Source organism: Panthera tigris, chromosome A1 (assembly GCF_018350195.1).
Source record: "Panthera tigris isolate Pti1 chromosome A1, P.tigris_Pti1_mat1.1, whole genome shotgun sequence".
Lineage (NCBI taxonomy): Eukaryota > Metazoa > Chordata > Mammalia > Carnivora > Felidae > Panthera > Panthera tigris.
In genome coordinates this window covers 54,325,465-54,340,967 of record NC_056660.1, presented here as the reverse complement: position 1 = coordinate 54,340,967, position 15,503 = coordinate 54,325,465, and positions in this window count along the sequence as shown.

Sequence of the window (15,503 nt, the reverse complement as noted above, 5' to 3'; positions counted from 1 at the left end):
ATTTCTCCCCTAGGAACCAGAATCTCTAAACAAATAGATCCCAGAGTTGTAGGTTTTTGAAAATATAAATTTGCTGAGTGGATCCCTGAGCAATGTTGTCAGTACAAATCACAGGCTGAGTTTCACAGAAATTGACTCCGAAATTTGCATGCATGAAATTTAATGGGACATGCTCTTGGCATCAGTGACTGTGGAAAACTTAAGGAAATAGGATTCAGCTGAGGGAGAATTAGGTCTTGATACAGTCATAATAAAGGTTTCGGTTAATGCCGCTGGGACTTCAAAAGTTGTCTGAAATAAAGGGTGGATTCTAGTGGACTATGTCATGTGTTGTCCAGATTCAGCCTGCAGAGTTTAAGCTTTAGTTTCCCAGGTAATGGGGCTGTTAGAAGCCAGCAGTCTTGGCTAAACCCCTCTCCCCCTTGTCTCAGCTAAAGAAAATCATACCTCAAGAAAAGTCACCTCCCTCTTCCTGTGAAACATTAGTTAACGATTGGGTATGAAGATTTGAGATCCAGAATCCCTAGAGAATTAGCTCAGGCCTTCCTTGTAATTAAACTGCATTTCAGCTTTCCCCCCTGTTCAATTCTGCTTCCTTCTTACTCCTCAGGTTTTGTTCATGAGAGCATTCCCCAGCAAACCTCATGTCGATCTGCATGTCAGATTTAGTTTCCCAAGGAATGTCCTGTGCCACTAAGATTTCCTTCATACAACTCTCCCCACATTTTTTTTAATTGAAGTATATTTGACACACAATGTTATATTAGTTTCAGGTATACAGCATAGTGATTTGACAAACCTATATACTATGTATGATGTGCTCACCACAAGCATAGCTACCATCTGTCATGGTAACATTGAAAACTATTACAACACCATTGACTATATTCCCTGTACAGCACCCTTTATCTCTGTGATTGACTCATTCCATAACTGGAAGCCTGTATCTCCTACTCCCCTTCACCTATTTTGACCACCCCTCCGCAATCGCCTCTGACAACCATCAGTTTGTTCTCTGTCCACACTTTTATGTCCTGAAAAAATATTTTTCCAGAGAATAAATCTCAGATCTCTTCGCAGATGTCCTGGTTTCTAGCATTTTCTGCTTGGAGATAGATAAAGGTTATCACTTGCTCCTATAGATAGATTTTAAAACAATTTTACTCACATCTTACTCTGTATATGATGCTTTCAAATTCCTAGTATCTTTGTAGATAAAGAGAGCTAAATGGTTCTCTTTACTTGTTTCCTCTCTGAAGCTTGAAATCTTTCTTCTATTGTCTACTCAGATAAAACTGTAGTATAAATTCTAAATAAATTCATTTTAAAATTCTATAAGTAGAACATACCTCAAAATCATAAAGAACTTACACATCAAACCCACAGCTAATATCATTCTCAGTGGGGAAAAACTGAGAGCTTTCCCACTAAGGTCAGGAACACAACAGCGACGTCTACTCTCACCAATGGTGTTCAACATAGTACTGGAAGTCCTACCCTCAGCAACCAGACAACAAAAAGAAATAAAAGGCACACAGTTTGGCAAGAAAGAAGTCAAACTTTCACTCTTTGCAGATGACATGATACTCTACAGAGAAAACCTGAAAGACTCCACCAAAAAGATGCTAGAACTGATGGGGAAGTCAAGAAGGTCTCAGAATATAAAATCAATGTACAGAAATCGGTTGCATCTCTATACATCAATATTGAAGCAGCAAAAAGAGAAATCACGGAATTGATCCCATTTACAATTGCACCATAAGATACCTAGGAATAAACCTAACCAAAGATGTAAAAGATCTGTACACTGAAAACTATAGAAAGCTTATGAAAGAAATTGAAGAAGATACAAAGAAATGGAAAAACGTTCCATGCTCATGGATTGGAAGATCAAATATTGTTAAAATGTTGATTCTACCCAAAGCAATCTATACATTTAATGCAATCCCTGCCAGAATAACACCAGCTTCTTCATAGAGCTTGAACAAACAATTACATAATTTGTATGGAATCAGAAATAACCCCTAATAGCCAAAGTAATGTTGAAAAAGAAAACCAAAACTGGAGGCATGACAATTCTGGACTTCAGACTGTATTATAAAGCAGTAATCATCAAGACAGTATGGTACTGACACAAAAGAAGACACATAGATCAATGGAACAGAATAGAGAGCCCAGAAATGGACCCACAATTATATGGTCACCTAATCTTCCACAAAGCAGGAAAGAATATCCAGTGAGAAAAAGACGATTTCTTCAGCAAATAGTGTTGAGAAAACTGGACAGCAACATGCAGAAGAATGAAACTGGACCACTTTCTTACACCATACACAAACATAAACCCAAAATGGATGAAAGATCTGAATGTAAGACAAGAGACCATCAAAATCCTAGAGGAGAAGATAGGCAGCAACCTCTCTGACCTCAGCCACAGCAACTTCTTACTAGACATAGCTCCAGAGGTGAAGGAAATAAAAGCAAAAATGAACTATTGGGACCTCATCAAGATAAAAAGTTTCTGCACAGCAAAGGAAACAATCAACAAAACTAAAAGGTAACTGACAGAATGGGGGAAGATATTTGCAAATGACATACCAGATAAAGGGTTAGTATCCAAAATCTTTAAAGAACTTATCAAACTCAACACCCCCCCCCAAACCAAATAATCCAGTGAAGAAATGGGAAGAAGACATGATAGACACTTTTCCAAAGATATCCAGATGGCTAACAGACACATGAAAAGATGCTCAAATCACTCATTGTCAGGGAAATGCAAATCAAAACCACAATGAGATACCACCTCACATCTGTCAGAATGGCTAAAATTAACTCAGGAAACAATAGGATACGGAGGATAGGATGGGATAGGCAAGGATACGGAGAAAGGAGAAGGGGGGACACTTGTGCAATGTTGGTGGGAATGCAAACTTGAAAACAGTATGGAGTTTTCTCAGAAAATTAAAAATAGAACTACCCTACTACCTAGCAATTGCTCTACTAGGTATTTATCCAAAGGATTCAAAAATGCTGATTTGAAGGGGCATATGCATCCCAATGTTTATAGAAGCACTATAAACAGTAGCCAAATTGTGGAAAAAGCCCAAATGTCCATTGACTGATGAATGGATAAGGAAGATGTGGTGTATATATACAATGGGATATTATTTGGCAACCAAAAAGAATGAAATCTTACCATTTGCAATAACGTGGATAGAAGTAAAGTGCATTATGGGGCGCCTGGATGGCTCAGTGGGTTAAGCAGTCGACTTTAGCTCAGGTCATGATCTCACAGTCTGTGGGTGTGAGCCCCAAGTCAGGCTCTGTGCGAGCAGCTCAGAGCCTGGAGCCTGCTTCCAAATCTGTGTCTCCCTCTCTCTCTACTCCTCCCCTGCTTGCTCTCTGTCTCTCACTCAAATAATAAACATTAAAAAATTAAAAAAAAGTTGAGTGCATTATGCTAAGCAAAATAAGGCAGAGAAAGCCAAATATCTGATTTCACCATATGTGGAATTTAAGAAACAAAACAGATTAACATAGGGGAAGGGAAGCAAAAATAAGATAAAAACAGAGAGGGAGGCAAACCATAAGAGAGTCTTAAATACAGAGAACAAGCTGAGGGTTAATGGAGGGGAGGTAGGTGGGGGCATGGGCTAAATGGGTGATGGGCATCAAGAAGGGCACTTGTTGGGATGACCAGTGAGTGTTATATTGAAGTGATGAATCACTAAATTCTCCTGAAACCAAAAATACACTATATATTAACTAATTTGAATTTAAGTTAAAAAATAAATAAAATAAACACTATATATTCTAAGCTAAAATAATTCTAATCAGTTTTACTATCCAGAAGATAATCCATGGAGTAATATAGGTGCATGGAAATAGATTTGAACATAGGATGTGGATATTTTTTGTTGTTGTTTTTTAAATGTTTATTAATTTATTTTTGAGAGAGAGAGAGAGAGAAAGAGAGAGAGAAAGAGAGATGCATGTGAGTGGGGGAGGGGCAGAGAGAGAAACCCAAGTAGGCTCTGCACTGTCAGTACAGTGATCTCAAGAACCCTAAGATCATGACCTAAGCCAAAATCAAGAGACCAACACTTAATTGACTAAGCTACCCAGGTGTCCCTAGGATGTGGATTTTAACAAGGATTTTGGAAATAGAGAGTAAGGACTGGGTAAAAGCGGAGGACATCCAAAATTGCTTTATGGACAAGAGTTGTAGTAATTATTTTACTAAACATCAAACCAAGGATAGCATATAATAATTAAATCAAATTCTAAACAGTTGATGCCTTGGAGACTTTTCTATAATGTCAACTATCTTTATGGTTTAAAAAAAAGTTTCAAAATCTGCACTGACTTTTTAAATAGTTGAGATTGATTTTAAGACTGTGGTTCTGGAAACTTATGAGAATTTCTCCAACTTTTAAGTGTTTAATGAGGTTGTTTATATCTAGTCATGGAAACTTAACTTCAATTCTACGAAGACATTTTCGTATATGAAGCTTAAAGACCACATTAGAGATAGTACTAAGTATTTTGGGTACTGTGGTCTTGCATTTTCATTAGAAGATATGTTTATATTTATATGAAAGAGTATTTCTTAATCTACATTTACAATAATCCTAAAGTTTGAATTTGGTACTAATAGGTTTTCCAGTGCAGGTTTCTGATATCCAGAAAACATTTGCTCTTGAAGCCTCTATGTGTCTACTCACAGGGTCTTTTTAAGTATAATCCTCTCCAAAAAGTTGCTGTCTTAAAAGGAGTTGTGTTGTGTGGGGTGGGGGGAGGGGTTTGATAATTTTAAATAACATTTGAATGTGAGAGAATATGAAAAATAGTCATAAATTCTGACTTTTGAGATCCATAATGACTCACAAAACAGAGATATGACACCACTTACCAAGCAGAAAAAAGACTGAACCAATTGATTAGATTATTTGGGCTAAATGTTGACTAGTCATTTTGCAAACTATACCAGTTATCAAGAAAATAAAAAAAGGTAAACTTTTTATTAGAAACTGATATATTAGTTTTGAGTACACAATATGGAGGATATTGAGTATGCTTTCAGTAGATACAAAATATTTCATTTGAATCCCTTTATCATAAATTTGGCTTATTCAATATTTGAAGAGACTAAAAAGAATATCAACTATCATATTTCTCTAAAATCTTTGAACTTTTAAAGTTGAGAAATATGCTTTTTTATTGAAGTAAAATTTCAAATATAAATGTTCCAAAGATTTAAAATTATAAAGTGAGAAAACTATGCTAAAGGTATTTCTTTCAAGTTTTCATTCTTTAGTCATACCCGAATGTCTTAAACCTTGAGAGTTTCTCCCCCTCACGTTGATTTGAAGGTATTATTTCGTAACGATTTATCTCTAAAGTCCTCTTCACTTGAAGTCAAAGAAATTTTAGCCTACATTTTACAGCTTTATGAGAGTTTCTTTTCAAAAGTAAGGTTTTGTTTTTAAACTAAATCTCCTCTCAGCTTGATCCTTCTTCAATAGTAAAGTATTGCATTCTGACTCTTCATTCTGTCTTTAAGAAAATCAACTCTGCATAATTAACTTCCTATGAAATAACTAACAATTCTGAAGGTCCTTAGAAAACCTAGAAACTATTGTTAGTTTATGGTTCATTATAATTTATATAATACCAAAATTTATTTGCAAAAGCCTATTCTTTCATATATTTTATTTATTCACTTATGGTAACAATAGAGTGACAAACATAACGTTAAGAAATTAGATCCATCATGCATATCTTACAAAAGACAACTGTCTCTTCTTGCCCAGTATATCTGTGCAAATATTTAACTTGGAAATTCAGGAAATATAAAAAGCACATACATGAAAAAATCTCCCACACTTAAGTAATATCACATTATTGGCAGAACAGCACCTTATCTCACCCATTTCATCAACAGGTCTGGAATAAAGAACCTCCATGGCAAGTTATTTGCCCAACTAATTAGGATGCTTGAAAAAAAGTCTTAAGAATTAGGGAAAAAATAGACAGGTGTTTTTCAGCGATAAGAAAATTAATTACAGATTAATCAGCTCCAGTACTGTCAAGAGGATAATAAGTTTTCATTTCAGATGTTGTAGTCTGAAACAGAGTTGGGATATTTTCTCTTCCTTTATTTCTATCCTTTGAGGACAGGACTTGAAAAACTAGAATCATTCTCCACAGTAAAAATTATGAATCTAATTCTATGTAATTTAGAAAGAAAGAGTGGGGATATGAAGTCTAGAAGAGTAGGAGAAAGACACTGACACAAGAAATAGTTGGCTGGAAGAGAAGACTAGGAATAGAAATTCTCCACAAATGGAGTGCAGTTGATAAAGACTATGGGGTTATTTTGGCTGTGCAGAAGCTTTTTATTCAATGCCTTCCCACTTGTGTATTTTTGCTTTTGTTCCCAGTGTTTTTGGTATCTCATCCATTAAATCATTGCCAAGACCAATGCTGTAAAGCTTTCCCCCCTATGTTTTCTTTAGGATTTTTTTTCAAGGTCTTAAGTTTAAGTCTTTAATCCATTTCAAGTTTATTTTTGTATGTGTTGTAAGTTGTGGGTACAATTTCATCCTTTTTGCATTTCAAAATCCAGTGTTCTAATACCATTTCTCCAAGTGACCTTTCTTTCCCCGTTGTGTATTCTTGGCATCTTTATCAAAGATCAGTTTTCTCTGTATGTATAGGTTTATTTCTGGGCCTTCTGTTTATTGGTCTATGTATCTCTCTTTATATTAGTACAGTACTGTTTTTATTACTATAGCTTTGTAATATATTTTGAAATCAGAAAGTATAATGCCTTCATCTTTGTTCTTCTTTCTCAGGATACTTTGGCTCTTTTGAATCTTTTGTTGTTATATGTGACTTTTAAGATTTATTTTCTTCTATATCTATTAAAAACAATAATTATTAGAATTTTGGTGCGAATAGCCTGGAATATGTAGATTGATTCGGGTAGTAATGGACATTTTAACAATATTAAGTCTTCCAATCCATGAACATGAAATGTCTTTCCATTTATTTGTCTTTAATTTCTTCCATCAGTGTTTTCAGTGTACAAACTTTCACTTCCCTGGTTAGGTTTACTACTAAGTATTTTATTCTTTTTGATGCTATTGTAAATAGGATTTTTTTTAAATTTATTTTTTGAGATCATTTGTTGTTAAGGCATAGAAGTGAAACTGATTTCAGTATGTTGATTTTTGAATCCTGCAACTTTACTGAATTTATTAGTTATAAAAGTTTTTTTTTTTTAAGAATCTTTAGGATCTTCAATAAATAAGATTATGTCATCTGCAAATACTGACAGTTTTACTTCTTTATTTCTGATTTGGATCCTTTTATTTCTTGCCTGATTGCTGTAGCTAGGACTTCCACTATTTTGTTGAATAGAATTGGTGGTAGTGGGTATCCTTGTCATGTTCCTGATACTAAAGGAAAAGCTTTCAGCTTTCACTATTGAGTAGGATCTCAGCTGTGGGCTTGTCGCAGATGGCCTTTATATGAGATACATCCCTCTGTACCTAATTTGTTGAGCATTTTTATTATGCATATGTTGAACTATCCTTGTATCCTAGGGGTAAGTCTCACTTGATCACAGTGTAGGTTCCTTTTAATGTGCTATTGAATGTGGTGTTCTAGAATTCTGTTGCGGATTTTTACATCCATACTCATCAAGGATATTAGCCTGTATTTTTCTTGTGGTGTCCTTATCTGGCTTTGGTATTAGGGTAATGATGGCTGACTTTGTAAAATGAGTCTGGGAGTGTTCTTTTCTCAGTTTTTTGAAGAGTTTGAGAAAAATAGCAACAACAGTAAAACAAAACAAAAAATTCAATTTTAAGAATGCAAAAGACTCAAATAGGCATTTAATAAAGGCAGATATAAGAAATGGTGCTAATCATCAGATAAATGCAAGTGAAAACCAGAGTGATATACCATCTCACACCAATTGGAATGGCTACCAAAAAATTGATAACAAGTGCTGGTGAGGATGTGAAGAAATTTGAACCCTTGTACAGTGTTAGTGGGGATGTAAAATGTGCAGCCAGGATGGAAAATACTATAGAGTTTCCAAAAAATAAAAAATAAAACATTTAACTACCATATGATCTGGCAATCTCACTGTTGGGTATATATCCCAAATAATTTAAATCTGAATTTTGAAGAGATTCTGTTTATTGCAGCATTATTTACAGTAGCCAAGATACGAAAACAACCCAAATGTCCATCCACAGATGTATGGATAAAGAAGACATGGTATATACATACAACAAAATATTACTCAGCTTTTATTTTTTTTATTTTTATTTTTTATTACTCAGCTTTTAAAAAGAACTATCCTATCATTTAGGATATCATGGATGGATCTGGAAGACATTATGCTAAGTGAAATAAGTCACAGAAGTGAAATAAGCCATGGAAAGACATATTCTGCATGATTTTACTTTTTTGGAATATGTAAAATAAACTCATAGAAGTAGAGAACAGAATGGTGGTTGCCAAGGGCTGAGAGGAAGGAGTCATAGGAAGTTGGTTTTCAATGAGTATAAAGCTGCAGTTATGAAGATGAATAAGCTCCGGAGATTTGCTATACAACATAGAGTCTATACTTAACACTCTAATATCGTACAGTTAAAAACTTGTTAGTGATGTTGATTGATGATTGTTAAGAATGTAGATTTCATTCAAAGTATTCTTAAGGTGTCACACACACACACGTGCGCAAATATTCTGCGCACACACAAAGAGAACACAAATATTTTGAAGGTGATGGATATCTTTGTTATCTTGTTGTGGTCATGGTATGATGTATTTATGCAATGTCCAAACTTAACAAAATGTATACGTTAAATAATTGTAACTTCTTGTATATTAAGTATACCTCAAAGTTTAAAACAAAGACTTAATGGGAAAGATAAAGAATCCATTTATACTATATCCTGGACTTTTACTGTATGATTATTATTTAAAACTAAGACACTCTATCTAGTAATGAGAGGTCCTTTACAAACATGACACAGATTCAGAGTATAGCTAAGAAGTTATAAATTGAACACATAAATACTTAGCTCTTTCTCTAATTTGTACACTACAATGATATATTTATCAATTTTCTAATGGAATTTTAAAAGTGCTCCGAAAATCCAAACATCGTAATGACTTTAAAGTGCTATATTTAGACTTTCCTTTATGTTAAACATTTTGCAAGTCATTCTGAGGTCTAATGATTCAACTAATGGCTGAAAGTTAGATGTGGGGTTTCTACTGATTTGTCATTTGTGGGCTGTGCTGGCCTGACATCGTTCTCTATAGCTAGCTTGTGCTTCCAGTGGATGACTTTTGCAATCTTTATCCTTGCTCTGATAGAGCAGGCATGTAAATCAAGTCTTTCTATCTGTTTCCCTTTTACATTGTGCTTTTAATTCATTGTGATAGATTTTGTCTTTCAAGTCATGCCAGACCTACTAGGATTGATGTGCTTTTCATCTGTCACTCTCTTCACACTGTTTGATTAAATTGGTTCTACTGCTTTCAGGGAGACGGCTAAAAAGCCTAAGTGGCTATTTCTAACTCAGTCGTGTAATTCAACTTTTTTACTATCCAATTCTAGTCATTAGCTTGGGTTGGGATACAGAGGAATTACTATAATCTGTAAATTTGTCCTCCAACACCCTTTGTAAACAAGAATTTTAAACAAAATATCTTAACTTATACTTGCAATAGTTTCATACATTTAATGAAAAATGCATTTTTGAGAATAGATTTTGAATTTCATTATGTAACTTTTGAATAATACCAGATACTATATTAAAAATGAAATAAATATAAATATGCTTCACCAAGAAGTTAAAAAGAAGTCATTATATCATGTTTCTTTTTCCCTGAGATGTAAATGAAAAGTATATTGACTTGATATAAAAATCATGATATTAGTGCCATGCTCTAGGTTAAGCTTTAAATAATATTGGGGGAGGCCTGGGTGGCTCAGTTGGTTGAACATCTTACTCTTGAATTCGGCGTGGGTCATGATCCCAGGGTTGTGGGATCGAGCCCCTTGTTGGGCTCTGTGCTTAGTATAGAGTCTGCTTGGGATTCTCGCTCTGTCTCTCTCTTTCTCTCTCTCCCTCCCTCTCTGCCTCTCTCCTCTCCTCTTGTGTACATGTGCACTCTTTCTCAAATAAAAAAGGGAAAAAAATATTCTAAGAGCCAGAATTTATGATTCTGGCATTTAGATTTAAGGCCAAATTCTGATTTTTTGTGCTTCACTTACTAATCAGTAAAATGAGAGAACTGAATTGAAAACACTTTAAGATTATTTTTAGCTCTTCAGATTTTGTATTCAGTTTGTGTGTGTGTGTGTGTGTGTGTGTGTGTGTGTGTGTGTGTGTGCATGCATGCATGCATGTTTCTACATATCTTCTCTGGATAGAAAATTCAATGGAGGTGAAATTTGGAGTCACTTTCATGAAATACTCTACTTCAGATTTACATTGCTGTTTCATTTTTAGATGTTTACATGTATTCGCATTTTTATTTTTATTTATTTATTTATTTATTTATTTATTTATTTATTTATTCAATATATGAAGTTTATTGTCAAATTGGTTTCCATACAACAGCCAGTGCTCATCCCAAAAGGTGCCCTCCTCAATACCCATCACCCACCCTCCCCACCCTCCCACCCCCATCAACCCTCAGTTTGTTCTCAGTTTTTAAGAATCTCTTATGCTTTTGCTTTCTCCCACTCTAACCTTTTTTTTTTCCTTCCCCTCCTCCATGGGTTTCTGTTGAGTTTCTCAGGATCCACATAAGAGTGAAAACATATGGTATCTGTCTTTCTCTGTATGGCTTATTTCACTTAGCATAACACTCTCCAGTTCCATCCATGTTGCTACAAAGGGCCATATTTCATTCTTTCTCATTGCCATGTATTTGCATTTTTAAACTCTAATCCTTATTCAGGTAAAACTTGACAAAATTGGGGTCAAGTCGTCGTTCCCACTCTTACTTATTATGAGATCTTTAAACATTTTCTGTCCATGTGCATATGTGTGCTCACTTGTGTGTATTTCTTTATATATTCCCACAATCTACATATCAAAATATGATGATTCTTAAGAATTGATGCACTAGTATAGTATGTGGAACATAGTAAATGTCCAGTTGATTGAAGTTACATTAAAAATCATGAAGTTTAGGGGTGCCTGGGTGGCTCAGTTGGTTGAGTGTCTGACTCTTGATTTCAGCTCAGGTCATGATCTCAAGGTTTGTGAGTTTGATCCCCATGTTGGGTTCTGTCAGCGCAGAGCCTGCTTGGGATTCTCTCTCTCCGTCTCTCTCTCGCTCTCTCTCTTGCTCTCTGCCTCTCTGCTCCTCCCCTGCTCATGCTTAGGTGCTGTCTCCCTAAATAAAAAAAAAATCATGTAGTTTGATGATATGCCATCTATAAATGACTTTTAGTATTCCAATTTCTGTAGAAACTTAATGCTATACTTGTCTTTATTTACAATACCTGGTTCATGTAGATTATTTTTTTCCTTAGTGATAAAACAATGTGCCACTAGTAATGACACTGGGAGATTTCTAGGAAGATAAAATACTACATACCTCATTACTTTCAGGTTGAATTACTTGTAATATATGTAATATGTTTTATATTGGTCTCAAGTTTAATGAGAGGAACTTTCTGGGGATTACTTGGTATATTTAATATGAGATTCATTTTCTGTTGGGGATAGTTTCTGTTTTCTACTTTTAAAAAAACCTAAAGCTTAAGAGGCATGCATTTTCATGTCTCTAATGACAACAGTAAAGGTGAAGTTGCTGGAATATTAGCATCCATCTGCATTTTCAGATTTTTTTTTTTTTTTTTTTTTTTTTTTTTTTTTTTTTTTTTTTTTTTTGGTGCAGAGGACCCATGTATATATCGAGTATATTGGGTAATTGATCAGAGTCACAGAGACCTGGCACTAATTATGTTCTTGTCTTAAGTCCTTAGGGCTTGCTTAGTCATGAGAAACTGGATTCTTAGAGGATTTGGAACAAATAAACCATCAGCCAGAATATGCATAGGAATATATCCAGTGGTGTGCTGGTGATGTTTAACCACTGGTTCTCTGGGAACAAATAGTGTTGTACATATGCACATAAATCTATTCTGAATTTACTGATCTAAAATATATACACTACCAATTTTATGAGTATTGTTACAAATAAGCAAATTGTTTATTACAAATTCCAAATAGCTGTCAATTCCCATAAAATGCTTTTATTGATCTTGCTTGACTTTAGTATCATTAGCCAAACCATGGTGGTAATTGATGAAATAGCATAGCTCCAATGTGTTTGTTGATATTTTCATTTATATTAATAAAATGAAAGAAACAGTGAAAATGTATGTCAGAACTACACTTGTTCCACAATCACATAAATGGTCTATTTGCTGCATCTTACAATACTTTTTACACACTAAAAAAATGTCTTTAATTTTTGTGTTATTTGCCAAATAATAGCTATAGACATGACATACTTTTCAGTTTCATCTATGTTAATATTTCATCCATTACTATGTTGAATCTGGACAACTGAAAAAATAAAACCCTGATTTATATCATTTTCTGGTTTCTGTGGTGTCAGTACTCCCATTTTGTTAGACTGTAAGCTACCAAGTTGACATCACTGAATGCTGCCTTGTGAAGAGATGTGCTGTAGCGCCCACTACGTAACTTTTCCATCAAACAGGAACAAGCAACATGAATAACCTCTAGCACATACGAAATAGTAAAATATAAGTATTTGGTATGTTTATCTTTGTTTCTAAATTATGTAAATATAGCATTTAAAATTTTTAGTGATGACAGTGTTTCGCAAACTCCTCAAAAAATTCCTGAAGATCTAATAACTGTCTCTAATAGGCTGGCAAATGTTAGCTGGCATCAGCACACTATTAGCTACACCCAACCGTTTTAAGGTAACAATAAATGAACTCTCAAGTGATGTGTATGTGTGAGAAGAGGTCTGCAAGTCTCCTAAAGTCCAAACAAAGGACGAAATCAGCTTTAAACACAACCAGATCCTGAAAGCAGACATAGGTCTTAACAATACCAGGCAAGTAACTGTGTGAGTCCCTTAACTCTCCAACAACCCATATCTGCTGAGAAACCCCAGACCAGAAGGAAGAAGAGCAGAAACTGTAGTGGAGCTCATAAAAGAGGAACCCATTGCGATATTTTCACCTAATACTCTCCTTACCACACCCGCTGTAGCTGGGCTAAAGGAAGGTAGTAATGTTAAACCAAGTTCAGCATTTTGATTATTAACAGGGGGCCAGAAATACAAATTCCTAACATTAGAAAGTATTTGCCCACTTCAACTGAAATTAGTAATTAATATTTTATAAGAGATCTGAGGAGTATTGGTCTTTTTAAACTTGAACTTTGAAAGGGTAGACTTACAACAGAAATCAGTAAGTATGTTGTGTTTGGATCCTACAACACATAAGTGTAATCGGTGTATAGTTTTATATACTTTTTATTTCCCCATATGACTGATTTAATTCAGCAAATATATTTTCAAAATTGGATATTAAGTATATTTCACATTGAAAGTTTTTTTTCTGTGGTAATTAAATACAAAATAAAGACAGGAAAGTAACCTCATTTTTTTTGTGTTTCAAGTGAAACATAATGTATGAAATGTTTTGAAAATCTTTCTAAATTATGATGAATTGATTTAAAATAATAAATTTAAATGTCCATTATATTTATGACCATCAAGCAATAAGGCATAAAGTAGTGAAAGATCATATGGATGTGAATTTAAATATGAAGCAAGATGCATTTGTCACAAGGAAAATTAATCCTTATATTATTTAGTTATTATTTCTACTTAATCTGGATGCATACTATTTCTTCATAGTTTTCCTCTGAAAACTTTAGTTTAAAGCTCAATACTAACTGGATAGATGATCATTAAAAATCTTGATATGCCTTAGAAAATTTATTGAAAGGGAACTACAACAAAGTGAATAAATAGAAGAATAATCCATTTAAAACCACCACCACCCAACTACCAGGAATGCATAATTTGCATATGTGGCTCATCAACTTAAGAAAAATACTTCTCTACTCTGACCATCTGGAATTTATAAAAAAAAGAGAACTATTCATTGGTCAGTGTTTGTTGTGAATTTCATCTACTATCTAAGATACTAGATATCTTTCCAACAATAGAACTTCAAGAACGATTTTTTCTGTATAAGGAATTCTCAAAAAAATCTCATAAACAGCTACCCATAATTAAAAGAGCATTTTAAATTGTATTTTATAATCTTAATACATGATGATTGATTTGAGAAATGTTATTACTATTTTACCGGCAGCGTTCCTGGTTTTGTTTGAGGTATTCATCCTCATACCTCAAAGTATATTTTTGATTCACCTGGGTAAGATTATGGACATTTCTTAAATGTAAGAATGTTTGTATGGGAAAGTATATATTTTATGTGGAGAAGTGGGTGTGTATAGTCATATATGTATGTATAAAACAATATGAATTATAAAAATAAACATGAATTAAGATATAACTCTCATCCAAACGAATAGCTCTATGTATCAATGATTATGATTCAGATGCACTTTTACATCGTGTTATTTTGTATTTCAAATGTAAATTCTCAATTATCACTATGCATTGAGAAGTTTTGTCAATGAAACAAAAAAAAAACATTTCAGTGCAAAAAATTGGTATTATAATTCAAGGGCATTGTAAACATTTGTTACATAATTTAGTATAGTGTAAAAAAACAGCAAGAAATAAAAATTATCAGTTACATAACCATTATTAAATTAGTTTATGTGTGCTTCCAAGACCTTGATATTCGCAGACTAAGATTTATCACTTGAAATAAGGCATCTGCAATAAAAATTTAAATTGATCAAATTTAACATGTTTACCAGTTGAGATAAGTACATGATATAGTTGTTGCTTGCCATTTTCTGGGTGAGGCTTTTGAAATATTAATATAACAAATTATGAGTGAAATTTCATAAAGAAAGGGCATGGAAACAATCACAATTCCAATATTATGGTTTCCACAGTTTAGTAGTACTCTTTTTAAAATATTTATTAGGAACAAAACTCATCGTCAACTCTATTTAGAGATTAGATATTAAGCGAAAAGCCTTGAGGCATTGGGCAATGCAATGGCATAGACCAGGTGGTCCTTGCATATATGATATTATTGATATAGACTAATGTAAGGATTAAATAAAATTTTGTATATATACAGTTATGTTCATAGTGTATACCATAGAGTCCCATGAATACAAGGTAATATAATGTTTTTGTTAAAATAATAAGTGTAGTGTAGTGTAGTGCTGGCACAAGAATGAACACATAGATCAGTAGAACAGAATTGAGAGTCCAAAAAGAAACCCACATGTATATTATCAAGTGATTTTCTACAAGAG